Genomic DNA, 16920 nt, shown 5'->3' on the forward strand with positions numbered 1-16920 from the left:
TTCCAGAAAGCATTCCTGAAACCAAAACCAGATTTTCTACACCCCACCTCTGCCACACACTTTTGTTTTGTTAATAATCATTTTCTCACAGCCTACAATTATGGAATTCCTTCAGAAATTTTATTGGTCATTTATCTCTTCTTCCAAATATAATTCACCTCTCTTCTCAAATCTATGATCTAATTATTTTTCAATAACTAAATGCTGGATTTTCTTTCATGGAAAGCAGGAAAGGAAGTACAAACAAGTTTGTTTTTTTCAAGTGGCACACTACAGCATGAGCCAAACATAAAAATTAGTATGATGTTATCGATTACACTACCCTCGCAAAAGAAAACTCAGAACACATCCCTGTGCTCATGTGTTTATGGGAGGTCAAGAGCTCAGTGGGCTGCAATTCTATCCTCTGAGGAGATCCTACTTAGGAACCTCAGCTGACCTCCAGTGACCCCAGAGAGTATCACTGCTTCTGCAAGAGGCTCCCTCTAACTGGGGAAAGGTTTGAAAATGGAGATGGAGGCAGTAGGAACCATGGAGACAATATGACACCTGGGAGTCCCAGCCTGAGCCTGTTCTGTGATGTACCCCACACTCACACTCCTTAAGCAAGCATTCAGAGATGACTTGAAGATGTCTTATTTCAACACAGTTATGAAGATGTGCCTAGGCGAACTGCAGGAGCTGAGGTATGCATTAGCCCCGGGACTTTTTTTCCACATGCTGATTTGGTGATTCGGATACTGACATAAGAGCATCTGGAAGAAAAACAAAAGTTACATCAAGCTTGAAAATGATGCTGAACCGTGTTTATGAAAACAGATTCAAGCAAGCCCTTCATTCTCCTTAGCACTTCTTGGTGGAAAGAGGAGTCTTTGGCCCACCAGCCAAAGCCCTGCTTCTACCAAGTAGCTCACTCCCATCCCTCTGCTGAGGCCACAGGCTCCCACACAGAGGGTTCCTAATGGCCTGCAGCCCAACCTTGGACTCACCACACCGCTGCAGTATGTCATATTCCATCAGGAGCTACTGTGCAAATAACATATTTCCATTTTTAAAGTCTGAAAAATGTCACAAAAAGCTTTTGGCATTTACATGACTCAGGCTTACACCCTCTAATTCTCTCTGCAGCTAATTTCTTATGTTCGATACATATCCACCACAGGAAACCAGGAAAAGCGATTACAGGAAAAGCTGAAGTTCTGCAGCCCAGCCATTAGCATTCACAAGTCTAAAGAGTCAGGATTTAATGGCACGATCGGCAGTTATTTCTTATATAACGAAAATTAGGACTTTCAGCATATGAGACATTAAAAAATATTCAGTAATTTTTGTTATAGCCTATAGGGCTTTATAATGCATTTCTGAGAACCAGCAAAAATCTACAAAGATGTGCACCAAGAGGGTCTCATAGATGACAAGAGTGAAATAATAGTCAGTGTGGGTAAAACAACTTGCTGTATGCTCTCCAAGCACTGATCATATCTCTGGTAATCATGCCCCATGCTTCATTTAATGCAGACCACACTCACTGTGAGAGAATATTCATGCTTGTGTTTTATGAAGCTCAGCATGTAAACTCCACATGCAATGTTTCTATTTCTTCAATCTCAGTTTACATGAATTGGCCTTTTATCTATCTACTGAATAACATTTGTTGCTTTATTTTCTACTGTTTAATATTATAAAAGCTTATCAAAGGAAGTGGAGAGACTGGGGGGGGGGCAGGTCTCTCTTAGCCCCAGGAAGAGATTCAAACATACTCTGAAAATCATTCATTTGAATTTAATTGATATGCATTGCTTCAAAAGGGGGAAAATGTACATGATCATAACTGTTCCTTGTTGTAATGTCCATATGAGGAAAATGCATGAGGTCTAATAGTGTAGAAAACTACATACACTACAAGCTAGCAGAAACTTAGTAGCAAATAATAAGTTTGCTACTTGCAGGAATAGCAAACTTAGATCCCCAATTCCTTGGCTGATTCTCCCACAAGTGACTGACTCAATTATTTTTTCTTTAACATAACATTTTTATTGATTATTTTAGAATTTTACATAACAAACCCCAATGGTTTTTTTTTATCTCCAAACTATTCTGTTAACTTGCTGTGGTCGTTTGAATGAGAATGGCTTCCATAGACTCATACATTTGAATGCTTGATCCCCAGTTGGTAGAACTGTTTGGAAAGGATTAGGAGGTGTGGTCTTGTTGGAGGAGGTGTGTCACTGGCTTTGAGGTTTCAAAAGCCCAGGCTATTCCCCATTAGCTCCACCCATATGTGACCATGCCTTCATATTGCCATCATTGACTCCAACTCTCGGGAGCTGTGAAGCCCAATTAAACTATTTTATAAATTACCTTGCATTTTATCACAGCAACAGAAAATTGACTAAGATACTAGCCTTATCTGCATAGTGATTACTTAGTCTTTGAGTAGTGTTGTAAAAATATAAGAGCTAATCAATCACAAGAAAGGCAGGTGTCAAGGACCCTCTTTCCTTGGTCAACATGCAAAGCAAAGTTCTTGGATCATTTTTACATCAGGTTGTTAATTAACGTGTTTCCAAATATGCTATAATACCTGACCGAGTTAAACGTATGCTCCAAGAAGACCATTTCCTGAGATTCATGCTGAAGACTGGGGCAGAAGAAACGCTGAAGCAAAAGATTGTCCTCATTGATGAATGGGTTTATACATCTTTCATACAGACAACGTATTGGTAAAAATTAGCTGTGCATATATAATAAATACCAACTGGATGTAGTACTAACAGATGGCTTTTAATTTAAATTCATCTTGACTTGCTTCTGGAAAAAAGTACTGATATTGAGTGTCACCTCCATATTATCTACTCCATGGTAATAAGGAGAGTCAACAAAATTTCCTCACGTAGAACTTACAGAAATGTTAAAAGGTCACCATGAAATACAATCAATACACCTCTGTCACACATATGACAATATATTTTTGATAATTTAATAAACTATGTTTGTTAATTTTACTAAATTTAAGGACCATAGACTATTGTAAAAAAAAAAATCTAATTTATCCTAGTGGGAAATTAAGGGGCTTGGGCATTAAAAATAGCTGTTAGTCACTCCCTAATTCTTCAAAGAATAGCCTACTGGTTGATTGGCATTCTTTTCCCATCAAAAATATGTACTGAATATCTATCCATATTCACAGACTTCCAGAACAAAGAGTTTTGGAAAGTCACTTAAACCTGCAAGTAGTTTTCTAATATTCACTGATCTATGAATTTATTCAGCAAACATTTTATTTATGATGGGCAGGTGTGAGTAAACAAATCAAAGGAAGACTATATATGTGGACTTCACAATGTAAAGGTTAACACCAGTATATCCATTGATAGTGAGCACATACTATAAATGCTAACTGTAGTTTGTATTAGATGCACTAGCAACCAATAGGAACACAGTTTCACCCGATAAGAAAGGGAGGGGAAAGTGTAGCATGAATCTTAAAGAGTTCTTAATAAAATCAAACCTGAGCCAGGTATTGGGGTGAAATACTGGATGGTCAGAGAGACAGAACAAGCCACAACTAACCTAATCTGGCCAATTTCTCAGCGGATTTTGTTTCCTCAGACTGGAAGCCTCTGTGCCCTCATATCCGAATGGTTCTTAGCTGAACTGTGCTGCTGAAAACCTAAAAGCTTAACCAGCCAAATACTTAGCCAGCCAAATGCTTCTAGTTTCTGGTCCTCATGCCTTATATACCTTTCTGATTTCTACCACCACTCCCTGGGATTAAAGGCTCGCTTTCTGGGATTAAAGGCATGAGTCACCATGCTTGGCTGTATCCTTGAACACATGGATTTCTGCCTCTGGAATGCTAGGATTAAAGGCGTGTGCTACCATTGCCTATCCTAAGTATCTAGTGGCTTTCTGTTCTCTGAGCCCAGATAAATTTATTAGGATACACAATATTTTGGGGCACACAATACCACCACAGGAAGGACCATCTTAGAAAGCCCTTCAAGGAGGATGAGATTTCTGAAACACAATTAAAATGAATTAATAGGCACAGGATCCAAAGCTGGGGCTGTCACTGTAGGCACTGAGAGCAAATCTAATAGTGTAAAGAGGCAGAGGCTGGAAATTGCTCCAGCATAGGACTCGCAGTTTCTCAAACCTGAGCAACAGAAGTGGGTGAATTATGTTGACTCCAACTTCCTTCGTTCAGTTTAAAGCAGAAATCACAAACTTGTGCTCTTTGGACTTTTTTTTTTTTTAAACGTGTTGTACTTAACTGAATGAGTGTTTTAATTCATGGATAATTTACCAAAAAAATTACATAATCTGGAGTTTGAAGTCCCCGCCCACCCTATTCAGGTGGGGATCTCCCTGTCTATTGGATTCTACTCCCCTCACCAAATCACCAAATTTCATTTGAAAAAGTAAATTTTTGGTAAATCTGGGCCAGAATAATGTGGAGATGATCAATGGTACCACACTGTAGAGGGCTGTGCACCAATCCACTGCCGCCTCCCTTGGCCAGCTTCACTTCTTACTCTCTCCTGGCAGGCTCAGGCTAGCGTTCTCCTTCAAATGCCCGAGTCACGTGTTTAATACTTCTGCAAAAGTAATGCACCTAGAGAGCCAAAAGTGAAAGGTAAGCTCAGAACTATGATTCAGTTGTTTGCCATTAACCCCTTAGATGAGAACAAGCTGTTGGACAGCTAGCTGGAAAATGGAGCAGCATTTTATGAAGTCATACTTTGGGTATGGTCAATCCAGAACTTTCGTTCACTTGTTCACTTGTTCACTTTAAAGCTGGAAAGTACTTCAGTCAAACACTGAGCTGAATCATTGGCCTTCCCCTAATTTTATATATATATATATATATATATATATATATATATATATATATATATATATATATCTTTGCTCAATTATTCATGGTACTCATGTCTACAAGCCTGTAAGGTTTCTCTCAGGTACCTCCCAAAAAGTTACTGATCCTATGCGCCCACTCACTGGATTTCAACCACAGACATTATCTTCAGGTAATTAAAAGGTTCATTTTCTAAAAAGAAAGGGAGAAAGGAGAATCAAATACCACAGCATTGTTAACCTTCTCAGATAACAAACCAGGCATTAGAATTAACTGCAAACACCTTAGGGTTTTTTTTGTTTGTTTGTTTGTATTTTTTGGGGGGGTGTTGAGAAGTGAATATCTTCACACATACTGTCAGTATACCCCCATGTAGCAATAATTATCATCATTAACCTGAGTCTTATTAAGCAGCCTGCTTATTAATAATGTGTTGGCATTCACTATAAGTGCTAAGTTGTGGCAGAAAAACAAAAGAGATAGTTGAATAAAAATGGCATCCCAGCCTTCAGTAATGTTATTAAAATATTTAGAAAGTGAAGCTAATGAATTCACCTTTCTTCTCAAAACACACATACTCAAACACTCTCAGTCTTTCAAAGAACATGTCAGCTCAATGAGATTATATAATATATAAGGAGAAAGTAGAGGAATGCTTAACAAAGAAGCGAGACATCACGAATTGTTAATTCACAGAAGACAATGAATAAAATCAATGACTTGATCAAAATGCTTGAAAATTCCTGAGTTTCACATACCAAATGTGACATTTGGAAAGCATGAGCTCAGAACCCACAAACCAAAAGCAGATGAAATGTTTGCAATGACTTCTAGCAGACCTTTAAAGAGTTTCCCAAACTCTAGGGGGCAAATCCTGGGGAGTCAAGTGCTGGGTTTTAACAACTGTAGTAGATTACTGCTACAAACCAGGACCAAACAAGGGGCCAGGCCCCAGGACAGACAGATATCACCCTCACCAAGGTGAGCAACAAGACTGAGCTTCTCCAAGTCAGGATGTTCAGTGCACAAAAGAATCAAGGCTTTAGTAAAGGCAGAGTTACAAGGGGCACCAACCTGCTCCAGAGAAGGGTGGGGATATTTAGGGAAGTCTCTAACAGTGAAAGTGTTTCATGGAAAATGGAAGACTAGTTAGTATATGTCAAAGAAAAAAGTTCTACTTGGGCCCTATGGGCTTTTTGTATGTTACTGCCTGCTTTCAGATGCATTCTAGAATATCAGCTCTTATCTAGAAAGTGTGCATTGACCTAGTAGTCCTATTTACTTAAGAATGAATAAGACAGCAAACCGAACTGTCAAAGACAGATCTTCCTTCCCCATAGCTCTACTACCCTGATCTCCATCTTTACCTCTACACCCCTACTCCGGACTTAGGCAGACCACGGTTTTTCTCAAGTCAATGAGAAAAATATATGTGCCAATATATAATGTTGGTAGTTCTCTTTCAGAAACTGTTTATATCAAGAAAGCAAAACTGAGTCTGAAAACAAATTTAATGTGAAGAAAAGAGTGGGGAGGCAGGAATCAGATTTTAAAGAAACTGAAAATAAAACAATTATTACAAAATCAAAAAAAATTATAAGGAAGATTTTTATTTGATAAAGTTTTCGGACTCATTTAATGTCTTCCTTTCCACTTTAACTGCACTTTCTTTCATTACTTCTTATGATTATCTTTTCCTATAAAAAGAATGGAAGGACAATCTATAATAGTGGTTAGAGTTTGTTTTAATTCACAGTCATTGAAATGTGTAACACATAAAACTACAACAAAGGCATAATCATTGTTCATATAACTGCTATGGGTTTATGGATGTTAACACAAAAATTCTAGCAGTTATTTTTTATTGCAAGGTTCCCACTGGAAAAAAAAAATAAATAAATAACGTACATAGTTGAGTTCATAGAAACGTGTGACTGTGTGTGTTCATGATAAAACTTCCAGACTTTAATAGCAATGCTAACAGAATCTTCCACTTAACACTTAAGACATCTGATTTGAAATATTTTCTACAAGCTATCTTCTGAATTTATGTTCTTCAAACATTGTCATCATTCCTAGTGCTAAATATTATATAAATCATATTCACATTATGGTAAGACCTTTGGTGTACACATCTGGGCAACTCAGCCTAGTGGGCAATTTGGGGAACCTGGACGGCAAGTAACTAACAGAGACTAGATCTATATAATTATACACAGAAAACACAAGTGTGTATCTACAACTCAGCATTCCCATGGCCTGCCTCTCCCTGACCTGAAGGAAAGGATATGGGCATTAAACAACTGCAGTTAAGAGGCTGAAGTAAAAGTAGATCGATTCCCAATTTTCTGAGAAACCACTATACTGATTTCCACAGTGGTTGTACAAGTTTGCATTCCCACCAACAATGGAAAAGTGTTCCCTTTGCTCTGCATCCTCTCCAACATTGACTGTCATTAGTGTTTTTGATCTTAGCCATTATGACAGGTGTAAGGTAGTATCTCAGAGTCTGCAAGAGGTCATTGGATCTTAGGTAATGAGGCAGTAAACTAAGTCTGGTGGGGCTATTATATTCATCACTGAGAGAGTGGGCTGCTTTTGAGCAAGCCCAGAAATTTCTCTCACTTTCACATAAGCATGCCATGCTGTTGGATTATGAGCTACATAAATTTCTCATTATTTATTCAGCTTTGCTTACTTTGTTACAAAAATAGAGAACTGGCTAAAACAATAATTATCTTCAAAATAGTTAATTATGTAACCCTGGGGACATGATCCTAGGACCTCTCTTACAATGTAACAAATATCTTAAGCTGAAGCTTCAAAACAAATTTCTAATGTCAAAATTATCTGATTATTTTGTGACTTGACTGTAAACTATTTGTACTAATAAAAAAGAATTTTATAGTTGGTCACTTTATGCAAATAACACAAGACTGCCACTAAATGAAAAAAATACTGTAAATGCAGGACACCATGGGAGTTTTTTAAAAATATAACTTTATATAACTAATATTTTAGTTCAATGTAGATATACATTTAATTATTCTAATTTTCTGCATGTATATCTGTACATACTATGTGCAAGCCTGGTACCCTTGGAGGCCATAAGGTGGCACTGGATGTACTAGAATTGGAATCACTGAAGGTTGAAAGCCACCATATGGGTGCTGGCAATCAGACTCAAGTCCTTTGGAAGAGCAGTCAGCACTCTTAACTCTGGAGCCACCTCTCCAGCCTGTAGCTGCAAAGTTTCTCTCTGGGTCCAGCCAAGCCCCCGCAGTCCCACAGTCCCACAGTCCACTTATAAAATAATCACTCAGAAGCTTATATTAATTAATATTGCTCAGCCATTAGCTCAAGCTTACCACTGACTGGCTCTTACATTTAAACTAACCCATAATTCTTATTTATGTTTAGCCACGTGGCTTGGTACCTTTTTTCAGTTCTGCCTTCACATCTTGCTTCCTCTGTGTCTGGCTGGCGACTCCTGACTCAGCCTTCCTGTTCCCAGAATTCTCCTCTCTATACATTCACAGCATACAGAAAGACACCCCCAGCACCGGCCCCTTTAGTTAGACATTTTGATGTTAACTTAAAAACCTCTATGAGAGAAGTTTAAGGGACATAGTCATTCACTTAGCATATGTAATTCACATTTTACTCATTTGCAAAGCCTATTGATCCACACAGATTGAACATATAGTGTATAAGTAGCCAGTATTCCTCTAAGAAGTGATTGAATTACCTGTCAAAATACTTGGCCCTCATCATTTTATACTCTACCAAAAATGAGCTGTTGAACATCATGCTATTTGTTTTAGTCACCTATCAGATACAGCAAATCATGTGCTTTACTAACCTACATTAATGTATGGGTCACTATAAGGATTTTTCTGATAAATGTAAAAGAAGTGCAAGTGTTTTCTTTCCCATGGATGATAAGGTTTTTCAAGGGTAATTTTAGCCACTCTTATTTTAGCCGCTGGTATAAGTGCTTAACCATTTGGGGTAGATTACATGCTCCTCTGCCTCTGGTACTAGGAACAAGAAATTGAGTTTATTAACTAGTACAAAATAGCCTTACTTAGGTACCAAGAAGATTGCTTTCATTGTTATCAAGGATCAGTGTGCTATTCTACCAAGAGTACTGAAGGTTGAAAATGTGAGCCCATGGTCTCAGTTCAGGCATTGGCACTGAGATCCTTCTCAGGACAGTGATTTCTATGATATATGTCAGTCTAGATGATCTGTTTTACTGGGTCTTTAAGCTCAATTGAGCTCACTCAAATATCTTCAATAACTTGATTTATATCCATGAAAAATATCTCTTAAATCCTATTACTGTTTGTACACCACGACATAGCTTTATACCTACTCACAATCACTCTATGTACATTATGAATTTTACATTTAAATGGGTTTTCATTTTAATATGCTCCCAAATAAAAGTTATATGGTTGCTCTGTAATAAATATATTATTATTCATGTCCGATATTCTCAGAACATTCACAGCTACAACTCAGTAGTCCTTCAGGCAGCTGAAAATGAGATTCATTTCATCTCCTTAATATTTTATAAGAAATCAACCACTGGAGTTTCTGAACGCTAACCATGAAGGACAATTCCCAAATTTTTAAATTTTTAAAATTCCTGAGGAACCACTGTTTGTACAAGATTGAATCATGCAGCAACATTATTCCAGGTGCATATGCTCATGAAGCACAAACCATATCCAAAATTTTACCCGGGACTACTCAGGGCTTCTCATTTGATATTAATGAAGCCATAATACTTTCTTGTTCTAGTTTGCCACCCAGAAGAAAACTGAAGTTTTGCCTATCTCCAAGAAATTGGCACTAATAAGTGAGAAAATCATCCAAGCCTCCCACGGCAAACGTTACACCCTGGAAATAAATTAAGCACATCTGGAAGTAACATTAAAACTCTGCAAGGCCACTGGGATGCAGCTGCAGTCATTTGTTAGTAAACGATACCGGTGCAGCACAGACAAACACACTTTTAAAAACCCACTTTACTCCCCCCTCCAGAAAAGCTGAAGGCTTGAGAAAGTTCCACTGACCATTCTAAATATAGTGAAATTTAGAGCACATTGGCCATTGATCTGCTTTTTCTTTCTTTCCATATTGTTTCATGTGTGCATTAGCTGGGCTCGGACCATGCTCAGACATCAGGAGATTAATCTCTATTTTCACATCCTTTAAACCCAGCACCAGAAGCCAAATGAACTCCTGCTCTTTGTTGCTTCCCTGATAATTGTTACTTCCAGTAACCCGAGCCATTCTCAGATTTTTAACAAATATTTTAGGCTGTTGTCACTACTAATATTTCAGGCTCTCCTGAAGCCAGGGAATATCTCCTTAATTTGTCACAACATTAAAAATAATAACCAGAAAGACAGGTGAGTCACATCATCAGCATTGTTTTGAGTACACTGTCAAATGAACTGCTAGAGACACCGGAAGGTGTTGGGGAGGTCTCCTGTTGCTGGGCTGGGCTGTGGCAGCAAGTCTTGGGTGAGGATGGACTCGACCAGGAAGGAAGCTGTGGAGAGACAAATCGTTTCCATCTCCGGACACTGATGCCTTGAAACTGCTTCCGGTGTGCTCTTGGGTTGCCCCTATTTCTGAAATTTGGTCACAATGAAATAAATGAAGGAAAATGAAACCTATTCAGAGAAGTCCAACTGTGAATGATACTGGTCAAGACTTATTTTAATTGGCTGAAGTTAATGTGCAATACTGCCTTATCAAAACATTCAATATTTCAAATGTTGCATTGTGCCAAGTTTTTTAAATATAATAATAGTACAATTAGCTGAAGAAAATCATCGCCTGTCTCAAAGTGCCCACTGCTGTTGTCATCTGCTGCCTGTCACTGGACTTACAAGTGAGAAAATATTTCCATGCCCTGTGAGTGACAGTTTTTAAATTAACAATGCCTTCACGTTTTTTAGAAGAGTGCAGGAAGAAAAACACACCAGTGTGCTTCTTGATAGGAAGCTGGACCCTGTTGTCACTCAAAAGTGAGAACCATGGGATGCGAATGCCCCACAGGCCTCAAGCTAGACACCGTTTCTCACTTCCAAGCCTTTCCCTACTATAACTCACAGCTTAATGCAAGACATTCACAAGCCACTGTACATGAAACTTGGCACAATTTCCAAAATATCAGCTTTGTCTATTTTGTCCTGTCAACCTGCTCAAGACCCAAATGCTTCTCAGAGCCCAAAATATAAAGGGCGGCAGTATATTTTTTCTCCCTTAACTTTTAGAACTTCAGCTGCTGGCAGAAGCCTTAATTTATTGTAACTACTACAAGGAGCTACATTTTAGCATCAAGGACTATAAGTCAGCTCTAGACATCAAAGCCTTCCAACTCTAATTCATTCAGAATGAGGTGAGATTCAACCATTTATTTGCCCACTAAGAAGATCTATCCTATCTCTTAAAGTAAAAGGGCTTCAGAAGCTGTTTAGGGTTGGTTCACTGCAATGATGTTGACAATCACGCTTTGGGGAACAAGTGAATATGGCAGGGGCTTGAATAATCTGGTGCCACAGCCCCAAACATCCATCATGCTAAGGCATCTCTGGCCCAGACAAAGACAGGATCTGACCATTTATAAAGCATCAGCCAGCAATCTTCTAGTGCCAAGGAGAGGGCAAATGAGCACAGTCGACGGGCAGCAAAAAAGTCAAAAATGGGAAAATTTTTAGAACTTACAGACTAAAATATGATTATAAATTTCACAAAATATGAGATCGGCATAGTATCACTTAAGTCACATGTTTGTTAATAAAAATCAAGCAAAAGTAACACGAGTCAAAAACTTAGTCTAAAGCCCAAGCAAACCTCTGACTAGGTACATGACCTGACTGGCATGTGTGAGGAGCTGGGTTTAGGCATATGTGGGGAGCAGATCCACTCCTGCTCTGAAATAGCCAAGAACAGCAAACCCCACAACAGAATGAGGGAATAGCATACTTTACATTTGAAGAGAACATAAAAGGCAAGAAGAAACATTTTAAATAAGTACAGAACAATTAGGGATTCCAAGTAAACAAATAATTCTGTCGTAGTCAGTAACTGCTCATGATGATTAAGGAAGAGTTTTAAAACGTGAGACAAAACAGAGTAAGATTTAAGGAAAGTTGCTTTTTTATAATGAATAATTTAAGTGAATTTCTTCGGGGAAACACATTCTGAGTTCAGTGACCACATTTCTCAACATTTTGCTCTAAAGAATGTGTGAAGGGACTATATCCTTTGCTTTGTGTCTCATATCCATTTGAGAGTGAGTACATACCATGTTTGTCTTTCTGGGTCTAGGTTACCTCATTCAGGATGATTCTTTTTAGTTCCATTCATTTGCCTATAAATTTCATGTTGTTGTTTTTTATTACTAATATTCCATTGTGTATATGTACCACATTTCCCTTTTCCATTCTTTGGTTGAGGGGTGTCTAGGTTGTTTCCAGGTTCTGGATATTACGAATGATGCTATGAACACAGTTGAGTAAGTGACCTTGTGTTATGATTGAGCATCTTTTGGGTATATGCCCAAGAGTGGTATTGCTGGGTCTCGAGGTAGTTTGATTCCCAATTTTCTAATAAATCTCCATACTGATTTCCAGAGTGGCTGTACAATTTTGCATTCCCACCAGCAGTGGAGGGGTGTTCCTTTTACTTCACATTCTCTCCAACATAGGCTGTTGTTAGTATTTTTTATCTTAGCCATTCTGACAGGTATAAAATGGTATCTTAGAGTCATTATAGGGGGTGGATTGGGGGAGATGGAGGGGGCAGGAGAAGGAGAGGGAGGGGGAATTGGAATTGGTATATAAAATGAAAAACTTTTTAAATAAATAAATTTATAAGAAGAATGTATGAAGGGTAATTCATCAGGCTGTGGGCAAAGTTCAGTGGTAAAGCTCTTATCTACTGTTTGTGAGATCCTTGCTTTACTACAAAGTTTTGATGGGAACTGATCATTGGCTTCTAAGTGTCTATAAACATATGCAGGTAGAAAGTGGAAGAAATTATTCATGAACTATACTTTTAAAAATACTACTAAGTATTTACAAAGTAAACTACAAGTTTTAAAAATTTATCTTAGATTGGTTTTAGGAATATATAGAGTAGTATGGGGATAAAAGAATTACAAATTCATCAGCATTAGACTGCAATGCAATCGATTGGCAAACTGGAAATTTTATTGTCCTATATAAACATTTTTATTGTTTTGTGAACAAGGTGTTATTTCATAATTGTTATTCAATATCTGACTGAGATGTGTAGTTCTGCCAAACTTTAAAAATTCTTGTTCATACTCTTCAAAAGACATTTAAGAAAATTCTACTGAGGTTTGAATACTTTATTCATTGTTGAATATCTGATGAATAAATAGTAAAAACTAGTAACAGAACATAGTCCAAATGGATAGGGTATTTTTAAATTTTTATTAAAAATAGATTCTTTTCTCATACAATATATCCCGACTGCAATTTCTCCTCCTCCACCCAGATCCACTTCTGCTCCATTGCCTCTTCAGAAAAAAAAAGAAGGCCTCCAAGAGACAACAGCCAAACTGGACAATACAAGGCACAATAAGACAAGACAAAAGCCCTCATTTCCAGTCTAGGATGTTTAGTAATCTCTACAGGATCTCTATGGCCAACAATTCAATTGACTGCCACCCAGTCCCACCACTGGAAGCCTTGCCTGGCTACAAAAGATGACCAGTTCAGACTCTGCATCCTCCAATACTGAGTCCTCACTAGGGTCACCCTCATAGATTCCAGAAGTGTCCACTGCACTAGGTTTCCACATTCCTGATGCTCCCCAATTCCAGCTGCCTCTCCCCTCATTTCTGTTTTGAATTGAATTATTTAGTTAATATTTTGTTAATATATTAATTACAGAGATATGTATCATCCAATAACTTATATGAACAAATGGAGCCAATTTCTACCCCCCACATGTCATTCATCATTCCTGCTTATCAAGCTTTCAAAATTCTTTAGAAATACAAGTGTTGGAACTTGACAGATGGAGATAAATGTCTATAATTATGGCACTTGGGAATTGGGAGCAGAATAAAGACCACGTGAGACCTTTACTCTAAAAAGACCAAAAGAAAAAAGAAAGATCTGTGAGTGTTGGAGCACTTAATATCTTCATTAAAATATTTTTAAGTGGTTGATATTTTATTGATCCTTTAAATATATTCCTTGTATCTGATTCAGTAATAATGATAAAATATTCTCCCCACTACTATGATCAAAATACACTGTATGGAATTTTCAAAGAATTAAAATGTTATATTATTTTTTAAAAGAACACAGTATCAAAATTCAGGTGTCAAAAACCAAAATCTTGTGAACATGAACAATATTAGTCATGGTAGTAATGAAACACAAGATATTATTTCCAGGGAAAACAGATGTGCTGTAACCAACTGTTACTGGAGAAGTAGTTTACATGTCTGAGTACAGCCACTGGGTTTTCTAAATGGATCATTGAATCTTCAAAGAAGAGACTATAAAGGTTTCATGACATGAGCCACTGTGATAATGGAAATCACCAGAGAAACATATTTAACAATTGTTTCATTTACACTTAAATAAAGAGTGGAACATTGCTTCTAGAAATTGTACCTCTAGGCCCTTTGTGAGTCAATACTTACCTTTCATTCTCTGACATATATATTTTATAGAACGTAGGCAAAACATCTTAGGTAGTTACACTTGGGATCAGCTGAATGGGAGAACAATGGCAGGGAGTATTTAAATGTAAACTGTTTATGAAAATGTTGCATTGTGCCTGAAAGAGGTACATGGTATACAAAATTGGGCTTAACTTGCTGGTAGAAATTCTTCACCAGCAGTATGCATATTTTTCCAACTGCCCAACCACTTCAAGGAAAGGAGAAACATGTACGTAACTCCTACTTTTCATGTCCTCACAAAACAAATAGTCGTTGTGTGCAAATCAACTGAAATATTAAGACAGGCCTCACTTGTTTTCTACTCTTCACAGGCTTAGATTTCGTGAAGACTTGGATTATTTCATCTTTGAAAACAGAACTCTTAAAAGACAATTATAAAAAGGAGCAATAGCTAAAGGCATGAGCTTCCCTAGTTCCATTTCATCAAATTTGCAGATATTGACCTGTTCTAGTTACTTTCTGATACTATGATAAAACCCTGAGCAAAACCAAGTTGTGGAGGAAAGGATTTGTTTGGCGTACACATTCAGATCATAGTCCATCTTTAAGAAATCACAGGAATTCAAGACAGGAACCTGGAGTCAGAGAACTGCAGCAGAGATCATGGGAGAATGATGTTTACTGGTTTGCTACTGATAGCTTGCTCAGATTTCTTTCTTTCTTTTTTTTTTTCCTTTGGTTTTTAGAGACAGGGTTTCAGGGTTTCTCTGTGTAGCTTTTCACCTTTCCTGGAACTCACTCTGTAGTCCAGGCTGACCTCAAACTCACGGAGATCCACCTGCCTCTGCCTCCCGAGTGCTGGGATTAAAGGCGTGTGCCACTACTGCCTGGTTTTCTTAAAATACCACCCAGGATCACATGCCTGGGGTGGCTTTGTCCACATTGGGCTGGGCTCTCCCAAATCAATCATTAATCTAGAAAATGTTCCATAGACTTTTCCAACTGAGGTTCCTGTCTACCAGATGACTCTAGTTTGTGTCAAGTTGACTAAAAATTGAATGACATACTACACAAAATTCAACACTATTTGCTAGATACTTATTTTAGTATTTATATATGTGTGTATGTGTGTGTACATCTATGTGTATGTGTGTGACAGTGGCTGTGGAGGCCAGAGAAGAGACTGGATCACCTGGAACTGGAATTATAGGAAGTTATAACTTTTCAGCAGCCCCATGTGGGTGCTGAAAACAAAACTCCAATCATCTAAAAGACCAACAAGCAGTCTTAAAGACTGAGCCATCTCTCCCGTTTAAAAAAGGGTAACCACCACACACTGCTGTCAAGAGTCCCATTGCCACTCATGAAGGTATATGGGAATATTTTAATTTCCTTGGCAGCTCAATAAATTATCACTTTTCAATACAGCAAGGGAGCTTGCTCTTTATACCTCATTATTCTTACTCCAATGTCATCATTATGCAAGCTTTTTGGATGACTTATATGTTTAATATTGCAAACAAATATAAGTACTTTTTGATCTCAGAAAGCATCACCTTGTTGGTTGTTGGCAGTATGCACCTGTAACAACTCATTACAGAAAGGAATACACCCAAGAGAAGTTTGCAAGTCATCACGAAGAGCACTGATCCAAACGCAACTACAGAGTCATTCATTTTAAATCTTCCTGCAGTATTAAAATCATAGATTGTTGGTGCCATTTCCATATTTGATCCTTATCATAATGTGTGTCACCAAGCATTTTCCCCAACTCCACTCTTTTCCATAAGCAAATTAAAGTGGCAAACTGAGATAATTATCCAAGTCATTCAAGCCAAAAATTGCTTTTGCATAAGTATACACAAAAATCAAAATAATGAACTGGATATCTACAATTATGAATTCTCTGGCTATCAGAGGATTGGCTGCCTTGCACCGGTCATGTTTCTATTGCCTTTTTCCCTGAGATAATCATTTAATAACTGCAGGAGCTTTGCTCTTAATTGATCCATGTCCCACATTTCAACCTAGAGCATACACACCAAAAAAGAAATATTAAATAATGAGGTCAAAGAGTAGTTGATGAACAAATTTTAGTATTGATTATTCTGATTGCCTACACATAGGAACCTGGACATTCATCAGCAAATGAAACTTGCATCATGAGATTATTCTTTGAATTTTTTTCCTCCAAGAAAAGTACTAATTGTAAAAAACTAAAAGACAAAAACACACAAAAATTGATAGATTCCTCTATAAGAAACAATTAGAAAACAGAGGCTAAATCTTATGGGCTGATTCACTTTAGTTTTATAACTTTCAATTAATTTTATATATTTTGATCATATTTCCTCTCCTCCTATCCCTC

The sequence above is a fragment of the Peromyscus leucopus genome, chromosome 13 (genome assembly GCF_004664715.2).
Source record: "Peromyscus leucopus breed LL Stock chromosome 13, UCI_PerLeu_2.1, whole genome shotgun sequence".
Lineage (NCBI taxonomy): Eukaryota > Metazoa > Chordata > Mammalia > Rodentia > Cricetidae > Peromyscus > Peromyscus leucopus.